Genomic DNA, 16,148 nt, shown 5'->3' with positions numbered 1-16,148 from the left:
ATCTTCATTGGAACAGTATATATTTTTAGCTGATAAAAGCTACTCTTACTCGATTCTTTATGTTTATGACTTGCCTTAATCAAAGATCCATAGAAATAGCAAAATTTGTAGAGTTCACTTATAAGCATAAAAATGTTTATGGGTTTCTTAAATTTGAGGGTGTATTTTTGTTTCATTTTGGTTTTGTTCTGTTTTATTTTGTTGTTTAATATTTAAACTGATAAAATATTTTCAGTATCTATATTTTAAAAAGTGCCTTTAAAAAAAAAGTGCCTTTACTTCTTACCAGTGGGAACTAGAAGTAAAATTCAGTACCATGCATTTTTGTCGGGCAGCACATGCATGCTGCCATTACTTGGGAGTTCAATATAAATTTTGAATATGATTTTTATTTAGGGACTGTATAGAATTATATTATACTGAATAATAGCAAGTTTTGCTCTGTAACTTTTGTTAAGAATATTCCTTTAAGTGTTCTGTGAGAACAGTCAGAATGCAGGTGACAGTCTAGCCTTCCACACAACCTTGCCTGCACTGGTTTGCTGCAGGGATAAACTTGTTTAGATGTCTTATCTCAGGAGATAGATCTTGCCAGCTATGTCCCATTTCTTTGTTATACCACAGAATGATAGTTCATCAGTCACCAAAAACTCTACCCCGTGGTCCAGAATAATGATAATTTGTTTAAAACACATAATTTTGCCTAGTCAAGTACTTATTAGAAATTTTATTAGCAATTTTTCCTGAGTCATTATAACTCAAGAATAATACACAAATATCTAGGAGTTATAATTTTACATTCCCTTATATGGGTATTAATTATCAGTAAGTGCAGAATAACTACTCAGATATTACCTTTCTCCAAAATTGGTTAACAATTCTGCAGACTGCTTTGTTGTGATAGGAATTTTATTTATTTACTGAATATTTATTGAGTACCTGCCTTGGGCCAGGCATTGTATTGAGTATAAAATATTGTTGACTTAGACATGATTCCTGCCCTCCTGGAGTTTACACTGTACTAAGTAGACTATTTAAAGCGTAGTTATGGTTCAAGTAGATGGAGAAAAGTAGCCTTTGCTTTCCACTTCTGAACGGGTCCACCATTTCTAAGGGCCCAAGGAGAGGAGCACAGCCTAAGAGGGGTGGAAGCGGGGAAGGCCTTTTTAGGAGATGATTCTTGATGTGTGATTCAAAAGTTAGGGCAGGCTCAGCTTAAAGGAACTTGAAGAGCAGGTGTCAGCATTTAGATTTGATATGCTAAAGAATGAGAATCTGTGATACATTTTTGAGAACCAGTAGCATGATTTATGTTACACTTGTAAAAGATTAGAATGGCAGTGGTATACAAAAATCAATGAAAGACAAGTAACTAGTTAGGGAAACCAGCTGCTTGCCTATAGCAGTACTCCAGGTGTAAAGTGATAATAAGGATGGAGAAGAAAGGACAAATATATAATTTTCTATAGAATGTGTGTTATTGAAGGAAAAGTTGAAAGATTGCCTCAAGATTTCTAGCTTGAGGAATTGATGAAGAAAAAGAAATTGAAGTAAGAAAATAGTTATAAAGAAAATTCCATTTATGAGCTTAGAGTATATATTTAGTTTACTTTATAATATGTGATATCTGTGGAGGAAGGTAGCAAATATTTTTACAAGTAAATTGAAAGAAAACACCTCTAAAGGCCGTTTAAAAGCTAAAGGTGCTGCTAAGCTACCTGTCACAGTGCTGTGCACCTGCTGGAGCGTCTCTTCTACTTTATTAAAGTGAAAGGCCTTTGATAATGATGGAGAAGACAAGCTATTTAGCATATATTGTTTGAGCATCTCTAATGCCAGCAAAACTAACTGAAACATCTTCTTCCTAATACTGTAGTAGCTACAGTTGTTTTTGTTAATGTTACTGAAACTAGCTGAGGCAACAGCTGACTGATGAATATATTAGTTATATCCTACTCTGTTCTATTTCAAATAATTATTACTGCTTTCATAGATTGCTGAAAATCAGGAGGGCCATATAAAAAGAAGTGTCCCTTAAAGCTGCTGAGGGCAAGACACCACATTTATTACTACAGAGCTTGGTTACTGGTTGGCGGAAAGAGGGAAAAACTGGTTTTACAAATAGAACTATTTAATAATAGAATCATGTATTGATAACTTATTTCCCTCTCATAATAGAAATTGAGGTAACATAAATATAGTAAAACACATAGAAAGTAGGCATTAAAAAGATAGATCTAACACTATATAAGGGAAAATTGTATTTATAGTTCAAGATAAGATGTTTACTATAGCTGACCATTTTTTGAAGTGTGCTTTCATGTAGGCTAAGAGTATAGGAAATGTAATGAAAATTGAGGTAGCCTTTATTAATGTTCTTGAGAATAGAAACCTAGAAAACATAAAATTTTATCAATGTATTTCACAGATAAAGATTGGGAAGATAAAAAAGATGCCTGAACATTCAACATTAATGAAAGATTTCAGAAGAAATACGTAAGTTGGAAAGAGAATAGATTCTTTGTTGATTTTTGCTTTTCCAGAATACTCAGTAGAAGAGTGGATACTTAACATAGTAGAATATTCACTGTAATGTTATGCAAATGAGTAATTTTACATATTTACTTTAATCATGATTTTACATTATGACAGTCTTTAAGTATAAATAAGGTGAATAGCTAATATTAGCAACTGAATTATATATAAGAAAAAAATTTTTTTTGTATTTATTACTTTCTAAAAGTATCGGTGGAAAGTATTAACTGAGGCAGTAAGACTGAAATAAAAAAACTTGCAAATAGCCACTTGCTTACACTCTGTAATTTTAAGCAAGTTTTAATAGAAAAGAAGTATAATTTTATTTATTTACAATGTAAAATCAAGGAATTGAAAGAGGGTAGTTTATAAACCTAGAACAAATTTTTTTATTTTTTAAGGCTTAATTAAACATTTGACTCATTATTTAAGATAATTGTTGAAATCATTCATATGGAAAAAGCTATTCAGTATATTTATTAATGAAATTATCTTGTATATAATTGGTGGTATCCATTCAAAAGTGACTGGTGATTCAGTGAAGTATAAAACTGATCTAATGCCACTCCTTATATGCTAAACATACCATTTTCAATATATATTCTCTATTGATTATGAAAGACTCTGTTTGGAAAAACTTCAACTAACATAAAATTTACCTGAAATCTAATACAGATATTTCATAGTATTTCTCTTAGATATACCAACTGCAGCCTTATCAAGTATATGGAAAAACATAAAGTTAAACCAGATAGTAAAGCATTCCACTTGGTAAGTTTTAAAAAAGAACAGTACTAATGAAATGCATCCACCCTCCTCCCAGTTGATTAGCCCATCTAAGGTTTCTTTGGGTCAGTTTATATGGTTATTCAGTACATTTAGAGTACTTTAATGGTAAATGTGGAGATCTTGGTAAATACTAGTTGGTAAATACCAGTAAAGACATAAAAATAAAATTACTCTCTTGGGTTTCATCAGTTTTTTAAAATTTCAAAAGTTTCAAAGAAGACTCAAGAATAACCCCACCATTCAGAAATACTTTTACAGAGTATTTTGTATTTCAACTCTTTGAAAGACTATTTACAAAATACAAAAGTTTTAACTCTCAAGATACCTCTTATAAACTTAGGTATTGAAAGTCCTTCATTAGCCTGATCTGTGGTGGCGCAGTGGGATAAAGCGTCGACCTGGAACACTGAGGTTGCCGGTTCGAAACCTTGGGCTTGCCAGGTCAAGGCACATATGGGAGTTGATGCTTCCTGCTCCTCCCCTCTCTCTCTCTCTCTCTCTCTTTCTCTCTCTCTCTCTCTCTCCCCCCCCCCCCTAAAAATCAATTAAAAAAAGAAAAAAAGAAAAGGTTTATTTTAGGCCCTGGCCAGTTGGCTCAGCGGTAGAGCGTCGGCCTGGTGTGCGGGGGACCCGGGTTCGATTCCCGGCCAGGGCACATAGGAGAAGCGCCCATTTGCTTCTCCACCCCCCCTCCTTCCTCTCTGTTTCTCTCTTCCCCTCCCGCAGCCAAGGCTCCATTGAAGCAAAGATGGCCCGGGCGCTGAGGATGGCTCCTTGGCCTCTGCCCCAGGCGCTAGAGTGACTCTGGTCGCAGCAGAGCGACGCCCCGGAGGGGCAGAGCATCGCCCCCTGGTGGGTGTGCCGGGTGGATCCCGATTGGGCGCATGCGGGAGTCTGTCTGACTGTCTCTCCCCGTTTCCAGCTTCAGAAAAAAAAAAAAAAAAGAAAGTCCTTCATTGATGGTATGTATTATTTGCTTTTTCTGGAAGAGATGAGAGATGCAGTGTTTATCAGTGTGTGATGGAAAAATGATGACCTAGAATTGAAATTAATCCATGCACTTATCAAGGTAGTTTATGACGAGGTTATATTCAACTATTCCCGACTAAAATTTGTTTACAATATTTCCATTTTTATTCAATAAAAATTAAAAATGTTTTTTACTTTTATGTTTTTCAAAAAGGTTATATAACATAAAAGGGAGAATCTGAGGAAGCAGGTCATGTTTTGCTTGGTTGAAAATCCTTTTACTCCTTTATCCCCATTATTTTTAAATGAATTCATTAAACGGGAATTATTTTATTTTGAAGAGATTAAACTTTCCTTTATTATAATCTAAGCCATTTGGCAAACATTTCTTATATTTCTGCTTTCCTTTTCCTACAGTTTCTGCTTCTGCTTCTTTTACTTATTTTTATATTGTCATAGATCATATACTTCATGTCTTATCAGCAATTTATAAAGCAGTGCCTAACCTATTATATTACCACACAAATATTATAATGTGTATTATAATGTACTTACAACAGGACCCAAATTGGAAGGTTAGATCCTTCAAAAGTATATAGACTTACTTATCCTACAAAATAATGATAATAGTGATAGATCAGAAGTCATGATTTAGGGGAATTTCTCCCCCTCCCCCCAGTTCACTGCTACTCAGGTAGTCTGAGGTGACTCTCACTGCTATCATTGCTGAAATTCTAGAGATACTCTTCCCTCGCTGCTTATTTGCTTGTGTTTACTGGAGTGACCTGTGTTGGGTGTTCCCATCAGAAAGCTCACTGTAACTCCATCAAATCTGATGTTTTTTCAAATAGCAAATCCATGCTTTCCCTTTCAACTCTAAAAAATAAAACTTTGCTTTCTTTAAAATGTCAGATCATTAACATTAGATTTAAATTTCATCATCTCAAGCATTTCAGATGCATTTTTTTTAAGTGAAATGAAGGGAGATAGTAAGGCAGACTCCTGCATGCACTCTGACTGGGATCCACCTTTCAACCCCTGTCTGGGACCTATGCTGGAATCAGCCAAGCTATTTTTAGCACCTGAGGCTGATGCTTGGACCAACTGAGCTATACTTAGTGCCTGAGGCCCATGCTTGAATCATTCAAGCCACTGACTGTGGGGGGGGGGGGAGAGGGAGAGAACATCCAGACGCCATGCCAATGCTCTATCCACTGAGCCAATTGCCAGGGCACAGATGCATTTTTAAATATGTTTTGTCCTTCTGTCCTATAATTGTGTCATCTCCCATTAAGGCTCACCTTCTGATTTAGTACCTTGGTTTTCAAAGTGCGGTTCTAGTCCACCAACATTAGAATAATCTGGGACTTGTTGGAATGCAGATCTTTGGGCTCCTGCCCAGGTAGACCAGCAGGAGCTCTCAAGTGAGGTCTAGCTGTCTGTTTTAGGAAGTGCTCCAGGGGTGATTCTGTTGTGCCCTAAGTCAAAACCATTCCATTACATCAGGCTAAGCTAAGAGACCACTATTGAGATAATCTCTTAAATCACATATTAAAATCAAATGTTGTAGTTCATAGAGTCTTCAGCAAACCATGTTTTAACCACCCAAATTTACACATTAGTGTGACATTTTTATGTCTAATTATAATAATTATTATTTATATTATTAATAATAATAACTCTTATATAGTGCTTTCTTTGTGCCAGACACCATTATAATTGCTTTTCATATATTAACTCATTTCATCCTGAAAAGAAACCTATGACAGTAGGTACTATTTTTTGTCTCCATTTGACAAATGAGGTTACAGAAAGGTTAACTAACTTGTCCAAGGTTACTTGACTAGTAAATGTCAAGTCAGGATTTTAACAGAAGCAGCCTCTTTCCAGAATCTCCTCTGTATTTAACTATTCCTCTGTACTTCCCAAGTTCGGTATCAATCACTGTATTTATTTATACTAGTATAGCGCTGTCCAGGGACTTCCTCTGATGAACTGTGCTGTCCAGTAGTGTAGCCCCTAGCAACATGTAGCAACTGAGCTCAGGAAATGTACCTGATGTGACTGAGATATTGATTTTTAAATTTAATTAACTTGGGTTTAAATGTGAATAGCTGTATGTCACTAGTGTATTATTTGTGTTATAACAATTTTTCTTAACAGAAAAAGAATAAAAAATAGAGACTTTTAGTCCTGTTCTAAATTGGATAAAGCAATTGAGATAACATAGAGAAAAGATCATTGGTTCAGAGTAAAAAGATATGTTTAATTAGTTCTTATAGAGAACCACATGAGATAATGAATATTAGAATGACTAAAATGTGAATTAATACATTAAATTTAATAATTAGTGTTTTTCTTTATTAGGAGAACAAATGCCCTCCAAATTGCAGTGTTATTCATCAAACAGCATATACCTCCCACATATGTGCCAAGGGGTATAACTATGGGAAATAATGCAGTAATGTTTTTATGACTTATGGTTTCAGCTTCAGAAGTTGTTTACCATGGAACCAATAAAGCAAATTACCTCAGAGCAGGCTATGCAGGACCCCTATTTCTTAGAAGATCCACTTCCTACATCAGAGTAAGTAATCAATTTATTAACTCACCAGCATGATAAAATTGGGGGAGGCATACTTTCATTTAGTTGTCAACTCCAAGATGGCACTCCTTTTATATAGGGACCCATGGAAATCCTTGTGACAACCAAAAAATGAGCTCTGGTGACTGAGGTGCCACTTAGGGTTTTTCGGTGAAGAGCTGTTTGTTCCTGTTTCTCTCTGGCTTTATGAAACATCCTAGCATTTGTTTCAGCAGTAACCCAGTTGTTCAGTGAAGGTTGATTACGCACATGCAGCTCACTCAGACCCACTGAGATTGCTCACGGCTTTCATTTACAATTTTGTGTTCCAATGACAAATCCCATTCCCAGATAAATTTGTGTTCCTCGGACCATCTTTTATTTTAAATGTGGTGAGGGGTGAGGGGGGTGTAAAATTGTGTTTGAATAGTGACATTCTGGCTGGAATCTATATTTTGATTGTAGTAATAAAGGAGTAATGCTGGGATAAAAGAAAAAGTTAAGTCACATTAGATGATAATAGATTATACGATGAAAAAGCTCTCAATTTTTATACAATGAAAAGCCCTTAAATGACCTGCTATAATGTCACTGATGAGAAAAAAAGATCCTTTTATCCTGGTTATATGAAGGGTTTTTATGTTATAAATATGGAGACAAAGTCATTCTTACAAGAGTAACATGAAAACCACTTAAATGAAGCATTTGAATACTGGTTAGTATGCCAGGAGTCTTTTTTCCGTTTTTCCTTGCGCTCAGTGTCTTTGCTGTTGTCAAATCCCTTACCCAAAATGAGAATTTCTGATGGAAGAAGAACCTGATGACAAAGGAGACAAAGTAAGTATTAAATACTGTTGGCAGCTTGTTGCCGGCAGCGCTGCCGTACACTCGGGCGTGGGTGTGTGCTGTTCTCCTCTGAGTTGAGCCTTGTCTTTCTGTTTACCACTTGAGAAGAACCAGCAGCAGCAGCAGGGCAACAACCACACTAACGGAACTGGTCACCCAGGGAATCAGGACAGCAGTCACACGCAGGGACCCCCGCTGAAAAAAGTGCGAGTTGTTCCTCCTACCACTACCTCAGGTGGACTGATCATGACCTCAGACTATCAGGTATTTCAGGATTATTTTGTATCAACCTGTCATGTCAGTATTTTCAGGGGTTTGTGACCATTGGAAAATGTGATATAATTAAGAAAAGGCCTTTATGTACCCAGGGAAATGCATTGGCATGAAGTATTATTGGCATGGAAAAGTGCTAACAGGGGTACAGTAGAGGGAGCATAGACTTTTGAGCTAATCTGGCTTGGAATAATTGAATTTGAATTATGCCATGTACTGACCATGTGACCTCGGGCAAGGCATATCCTGGCTTTAGTTTTTCATCTGTAAAATGAGACTAGCAAAGCCTAACCTGCAGTTGTAGGAATAGATGCAATACATTTTAGCACCTTAGAGTAGGAGCTCAATAAGTGCCATCTGTTGTTTTGAAACAACAATATACTCTAGAACAGTGCTGGTCAACCGCCTACTAGTGGGCATTCCAGCTTTCATGGTGGGCGGTAGCGGAGCAACCAAGGTATAAATAAAAAGATAGATTTAACTATAGTAAGTTGTTTTATAAAGATTTATTCTGTCAAATTTAGCAAAAATCTGAAATAAAGTACTTGGCAAGTAATTATTATTATATGCTTTAACTTGCTGTAACTCTGCTTTATAAATTTTATAAAGTAAAGTTACTTCCCTACTTTGTAAATCACCATTACTGTGGAACTGGTGGGTGGTTAGAAAATTTTACCACTGACTGTAAGGTAGTACAACCATTATGGAGGAAAGTATGGTGGTTCCTCAAAAAACTGCAAATAGAACTACCTTATGACCCAGCAATCCCTCTACTGGGTATATACCCCCAAAACTCAGAAACATTGATACGTGAAGACACATGTAGCCCCATGTTCATTGCAGCACTGTTCACAGTGGCCAAGACATGGAAAAAACCAAAAAGCCCTTCAATAGAAGACTGGATAAAGAAGATGTGGCACATATACACTATGGAATACTACTCAGCCATAAGAAACGATGACATCAGATCATTTACAGCAAAATGGTGGGATCTTGATAACATTATAAGGAGTGAAATAAGTAAATCAGAAAAAAACAAGAACTACATGATTCCATACATTGGTGGAACATAAAAATGAGACTAAGAGACATGGACAAGAGTGTGGTGGTTACCAGGGGTGGGGGGAGGGAGGACAGGGGGAGAGTTAGGGGGAGGGGGAGGGGCACAGAGAACTAGATAGAGGGTGGCGAAGGACAATCTGACTTTGGGCGAGGGGTATGCAACATAATTTAATGACAAAATAACCTAGACATGTTTTCTTTGAATATATGTACCCTGATTTATTAATGTCATCCCATTACCATTAATAAAAATTTATTTAAAAAAAAAAAAAAAAAAAAAAAAAGAAAAGAAAATTTTACCACTAACAGAGATACAAAAGTAGGCAGTAGGTATAAAAAGGTTGACTCCCCCTGCTCTAGTGGTTAAGAAGGACCCAGGATTTTAAATCCTATCCCAGCCACTGACTTCTGAGTAACCTGAGGGAGCGACTCGAATGTTCTCAGTCTCCTCACTTGTAGAGTAGGGGTAACGGTAAGTGGGAGGTTGTAGTGAGGGTTCAATGAGAGAATATATGCATGTAAGGCTGGCCTGACGTAAGCACTTAAAAATGATACAAACCACTTGTGTCATTTTTATTTTCATTATCGTTAAGATTCTTATTAGTATTTATGGCACCCAGTAAGCATCTAAGAGTTGTCAGCACAACTGTTGGTGAATATAATACTAAGAAGAATATATTATATTATGAATATAATGATAATAAGAGCTTGTTGAGCACTTACTGTGTGCCAGCTACTATACTAAGAATGAAGTATACATTATTTCCTGTGATTTCAGAAAACTGAGGCTTGTAGAGGCTAAATAACTTTCATGTGTCCATCCAGAGAGCTGGTAGTAGACCCAGGACTGGACTCGGATCTGACTACAAAGGCTGCTGCATTGCCTACTTGTGGATCCTGTCAAGTGACATGGTCAGTTCCTTTGTGGAAAGACCTGTTTTGAAAATTGTAGACCACTTCCCTGCTTATTTGTATGATATTCCCAATAATCTGGGTTTCAGTGTGGGAAGGACACTAGAAATATTTACCCACAAAAAGAGAAAAGGAGATCTTATCAAACTAGTAAGTTTCCCAGAGCCTGCTATTGCACTTTGAGAATTAGATACGGACTCTTTGCTTTGGGTAAAGAGAGGTCCAGTCCACCAACCCATGGAGACCATTGCCTGAATAGCACTTCTCTTCCAGGGAGCCAGGGTAGGCAATCAAGAGCAGACATGTGTGGGGTGGTGTTTGCTCCACCATCTTTTCTCCCCACCTGGATGGGCAGAGCGCCCCTCTCTCGGCTCCAGAACATGTTTGCACACGAAGGCGATGGCCTCCTTAGAATGAAGCAGAGAAGGCTCCAGCCTTTGCTTCTGAAACCAAGAAAATGTTGGTGTGTTTCTGTTCTGGTTATTATTGTGGTTAGTGTTTGTGGATGATTTGAAAAACAGTATCTCTGTCCTTTTTTTTTTTTTTTTTTTTTTTTGTGACAGAGACAGAGAGGGACAGATAGGGACAGACAGGAAAGGAGAGAGATGAAAAGCATCAATTCTTCATTGCAGCACCTTAGTTGTTCATTGATTGCTTTCTCATCTGTGCCTTGACCAGGGGGCTACAGCAGACTGAGTGACCCCTTGCTCAAGCCAGTAACCTTGGGCTCAAGGTGGTGAGCCTTGCTCAAACCAGATGAGCTTGTGCTAAAGCTGCGTCCTCTGCGCCCCAGTCCAATGCTCTATCCACTGCGCCACCGCCTGGTCAGGCTGTCAATTCTTTTTCAAATGTCATTTTTGCTTGGATTGGCAGAATTTAGAATTACATGACTTAATAAATAGGCTTTGAAAAAGGAAAGTAATAAATTATGATTAATCTTTTATAGTGTTTGTGTTTATCTTGAGAGCTCATAGTCTGAGAGAAAGGTGCAGGAATGGAAATAATAAAATAACATCAAAATTAGAGGACTCTAAACTCTATCACTGTTCTTTCCCTTAGTGCTATTTTTAGAACTGAGAAAACCACTCTTACAATGCAGTAATATTACTTTTGTATATACTTTGTAGCAGAAAATAAGATTTATTATTTCAAGGGACCTAAAATATTTAATGCCAAAGAAAATGATTCTGTGGTACCTTTTCTTGTCATATTCATTTTTATTCTTTAGTCATGTGTGTTGGAGAGGTTTCTATTGAAGAAACTAGCCTGTAAGTTTGCATGGATTACTTAATGTATACTTCATTAAATTCATGTGGAAATCGCTTGACCAGGCAGTGGCGCAGTGGATAGAGCATCGGACTGGGATGCGGAAGATCCAGGTTCAAGACCCCAAGGTCGCCAGCTTGAGCGAGGGCTCATCTGGTTTGAGAAAAAGCTCACCAGCTTGGACCCAAGGTCGCTGGCTCGAGCAAAGGGTTACTCGGTCTGCTGAAGACCTGCATCAAGGCACGTATGAGAAAGCAATCAATGAACAATTAAGGTGTTGCAACATGCAATGAAAAACTAATGATTGATGCTTCTCATTTCTCTCCGTTCCTGTCTGTCTGTCCCTGTCTATCCCTCTCTCTGACTCTCTCTGTCTCTGTAAAAAAAAAATCATGTGGAAACCTCTCAAACAAATAGTTATTTATCAAGTACATATAAAACAGTATAGAAAGGGGGTTACTGCTATATAAAAAATGAACACTACAGCATAGTAGTAGACTCAGCTAGGTATTCTTTACTAGCAATACTTCTGACTTTAAGGCATCTGGTTTTTTTTTTTATCATTTTAATTGTAAAGCTATCACATAGCAAAAGACTTGTTAATGTTTAATGCCTTGAAATAAATGGCATTTTGGACATACATGGTCAACCCTGCTGTCCTGGGATATAGCCAGCTCCTAGAAACACATGGGTCACACCTGTCCCTCAATCTCCTTTTCTAGCGTTCCAATCCACATGCTGCCTATCCCAACCCCGGACCAAGCACATCACAGCCGCAGAGCAGCATGGGCTACTCAACTACCTCCCAGCAGCCTCCACAGTACTCACACCAGACACACCGGTACTGAGCTGCGTCGGAATATTGTCAATGCACTGTTGCTGATGCTGCAGGACTGACTGTGCAGCTCTCTGTGGGAACCTGGTATGGGCCATGAGAATGTACTGTACAACCATATATTCAGTGTCCAGTAGCCAAGTTCCACCACTTTTCACAGATTGGGGTAATGGCTTCCAAATTGTACCTATTTTGGAGTTAGACTTGAACAGAAAGTGCTAGCACAATTTGTGTTGTGGATTTGCTACTTTCATAGTTTACTTGACATGGTTCAGACTGACCAAGGCATTGTTTTTCAGTGACAGTCTGTAGCAGTTGAAGCTGTGAAACGTGCTAGGGGCAAGCATTTGTCGTTGTATGTGGTGAATTCTTTCAGTGTAACAACATTGCTGACCAACAGTACACACCAAACAAGTTTAACTGGTACTTGAAACATACAGTGTATATTAACTCAACAAAATAACTGAGACTCAAAGTGAGATTATTTTGGTACACCTTTCATCATAGTGTCTTATCAGTGGGTTGATTCATTTTCTACATTAATCAGTGTTTTTGACCAAGATTATGACTTAGGTTTTTTTGAAAGTACAAAAAACAACATAGTTTTTCCAGAAAGGTTTCAAAACTCCCAAAGATTAATTTCCAACTTGTAAATTTGTTTTTATTTTCAATCTATGACTTGACTGGTATTAAAGCTGCTATTTGATAGTAATTAAATTCGTTGTCATTGATATAACCCATTTAGTTCAGCAAAAAAACTAAAATGATTGTCATAGACAGTGTTTTATTTTCCTGTTGGTGTTGCTGATTTGTGAGCATGCTTTAAGATGACAAAAGCATGAATGGTGACTTCCTTAAAAAGGTGCGGCATCCAATTCAGATTTTTTTGTCCTGATTTTAAAGCTGATTGGTGTAGTGCTATAAATTTTGTTCAGTTGATTTTCTTTTTTAAAACTTGTTTGCACGTTGTTTAGGGTGCCCTTACTTCAGCAAAGGAGAAGGAGTGGGAGAGCCTTAGAATTTTTGAGGAAAAATAAAACCTATAACATACAATGTACTGTATCAAACTATTCTACATGAATGACACAAGTATTCTGAATTTTAAAAAATTAAACATTGTTAAAAATAAGGTGTTATGTAAGAAATTTATTTTTCATAAATCAAAATACAGAATCAGCTGTATTTTTATGTAGCAAAGGTGTTTTGTTTTATTTTAAAATGTGCCTTAACAAGTGACCTATAAATCAATCTCCATTTGTTGTCATCAATATCTCTGTGTTCCGCCTCCATTATGGAGTCGTGCTGCTGGCTGAGATGTGAACCCTTTCTGTTACACTTAGGACTGTAATGTGTGAAACAAACAACACTTTAATTGGAAGAAGTCATGATGAGCCTTCTATTTCTAGAGCAATGCCTAATTCTTTATTATGTATGCTGAGACCACTTTGGCTAATATTTTATCCCAAATAATATTTTTCTTCCCTCCTTCTGCACAATATACGAAGATAAAATAACAATTAAAAAAAAAAACCTCCAGGTCATTCATATAAAAGCATTCTAAAACAACTTAAGAACTGAGGAATACCAATACTGATAGGCCTGTTCATAACAAAACTCATCAAACTATACACTTCAAATTGGCAATTTGTATTATATGTTAATTATGTCTTAAGGTTGATTTATTTAAAATCTAAAAGGCATAAAGCCCATAGCACATGCCTAACATTATAAGCATTTGTTAAATGTTAGCTATTATTAGTGTTTTTTTATATGAAAATGTAATTTTTTTCTTAAGACTTAAAATATGATCTAATTCTAGCAGGTAAGTTAACCTTTCTAGGTTGTTTCATGGCCAAACATTCCCTAGCCTGTCATGAAGCAATATCAAGCATTTACATGAGTATAAGTGAAGTGCTGGAGTGTCCATAATCCCAGGGCTGAAGTATTTAAAAGTACCTCTGAATTCAATAATCTTTATTAATTATTCCTTTTTAAATTCTACAAAGGTTAGAGAGTCTTGCTTCTAAAAAATGTTACTGAACAACTAATCCTTTTCAGAATCTTTATCTCACCTAGGGACAGCTATGAAGTTTCTCAGAACCTGAGATATTCTTTGAAGGAACAGTAGAATTGAATTTACTAGATATTTACTAAGCCCTCAGTAGTGTTTTACAGTCAGGACTCTTGGTTAAACTGAGCTGAAACAAACCACCACAATCCCTATACTCAAATACTCAAGGAACTTATTTAGTTGAGGAATCAGGATACATACATGGAAACACAAGAATGGAAGCCATTATTGGATCAGGCACTAAATGGAAGGTTAAGAACCATAATTGTTTCTCTTTTGAGCAGAGAACATAGTATGGTGGGAAAGGTTCCAGTGGGGTAGAGATTGGTGTGAAACATCAGAAAGAACATGGGTTTTCAGGTCAGATGACCTAGGTTATGGCCCTGCCAGTTAGTTAATGTAAGGCCTTGGTTAAGTCATTCAACTTTCAAGCCCCTGTAAATAATTGTAGTAATAACTGTGATGCTCTCACTGAGTCACCAAAATGCTGAAAGGCACGGTGTAAAGCAAGTGATGGAAAACGATTCAAAGTTGCCTAATTAACCTTATTATCCCAGCTGGACCCCAAAGTAACACTGAATACCTACCATGTTCCAGGCACTACATGAAACCATTTTACACTTACTATTTCTCACAAAAAAACCTTATGAGTTAAGTATATATTATATTATTTGCCCATTCTACAAATGAGAAAAATGAAGTTTGGGGAGACCACGCCCTGCTCAAACTCAGTAAGCTGTGTGGTAAAGTCAGATTGTTTCACCTCGGGAAAGGAATGAGCCTTGGACAGGCATACGTGGTGAAGTGGCCACTCTGTCCAGAGCACAGAACATATCCTGGGAAGCAGTAGCCAAAGATGAAACTGGCGAGCTTGTGGGCTGCCAGTGAGAGCTGTCTCATTTACAAAAAAAATCATTTTTTAGGTGTATGTAAGGTCAGTGGGCAATGGGGGATGGTCACGTGAGGAACCATACCCGGGAACTTTGGCTAGAACCGCCCACACCCATGCGCGCCAAAAGAAACTTCCCAGGAGTCCTTTGGAAAAGAACAACCATCTGTCAGCCAGTGAAATTTCACCATGCCATATTAGCTCGATGGCCCTAACAATCCTTTAAATTTCTCCCACGTAGTTTCCTCCATGCAACTTCTCTGGCCCCCTTTCATGGACCAGAGAACCTCGTCGGGTGGGATGTGCTGTACTAAATAAAGCTTTTGCTTATCCATACTTGGTGGCTATGCCCTTCTTTCTTCCTCGGGGGGGGGGGAAAAATACCTTATATTTGGTGCCGAAACCCGGGAGGAGCTTGAAGCCCACTGGGGCCGCTCCTCTCCCCTTCCCTCCCAAGGAAAAACCAGGATCTCTGGCTTTCCACCCACTTCGGCACACGGTGCAGTAAGTCACCTGCCTCCCCTCAGTTTTTTTTCCACCAAGACTCCCTGTCTGAAATTGCAGCTGCGTCAGGGACCTCTTTTCCATTCCGAGTGCGTGTGTGCCCATGGAGACATCCTGAGCACATCCACTTTACCTAACCATCTGGTGGCCAGAGCTTGAGTTGTGGGACGCCAATTCTCATCTCTGATCACTCCGAGGACTGATGGCAGCTGTGGGGGCTTAAGAATCTAAACCTGACTCAAAAATACTCCTGAAGTGCCTTATCCAAAATCTCTCCCTCCCTAAAAAAGAAGAAACTATTCTTCTTCTCCGATGTGGCCAGGCCACAGAACCCACTGGATAACCGAACCAGGTGGCCTCCTGAAGGGACTTTCGATTTTAATACCCTCTCCAATTTAACTATCACCAAAAGAACTGGAAACTGGTTAGAGATCCCTTACATTCAGGGCTTCTAGTATTTGTGCTCCCGTCCTAATCTCTGTGCCTCCTGCTACATGGCACAGGCCCTTTTTGGCCAGAGAAACCTCCACTCCTGATTTTTCCTCCTTCACCTACCCCCTTGAGGAACTCTCTCCCCCTCCTGCCCAACCGCCAGGGGGTGCCGCTCCCTCAG

The 16,148-nt window shown here is 37.9% G+C and overlaps 1 pseudogene; it reads left to right on the top strand.

Moving 5' to 3' along the window:
- The window catches only part of LOC136395085 (cyclin-dependent kinase 8-like), a 28,077-nt pseudogene extending 15,538 nt beyond the window's left edge, over positions 1-12,539 (top strand).
- Positions 12,540-16,148: the final 3,609 nt, after the last annotated feature.

This window comes from Saccopteryx leptura, chromosome 2 (genome assembly GCF_036850995.1).
Source record: "Saccopteryx leptura isolate mSacLep1 chromosome 2, mSacLep1_pri_phased_curated, whole genome shotgun sequence".
Classification (NCBI taxonomy): domain Eukaryota; kingdom Metazoa; phylum Chordata; class Mammalia; order Chiroptera; family Emballonuridae; genus Saccopteryx; species Saccopteryx leptura.
Note: the sequence above shows the minus strand (reverse complement) of the source record. Positions and strands in the feature narration are given on the sequence as shown.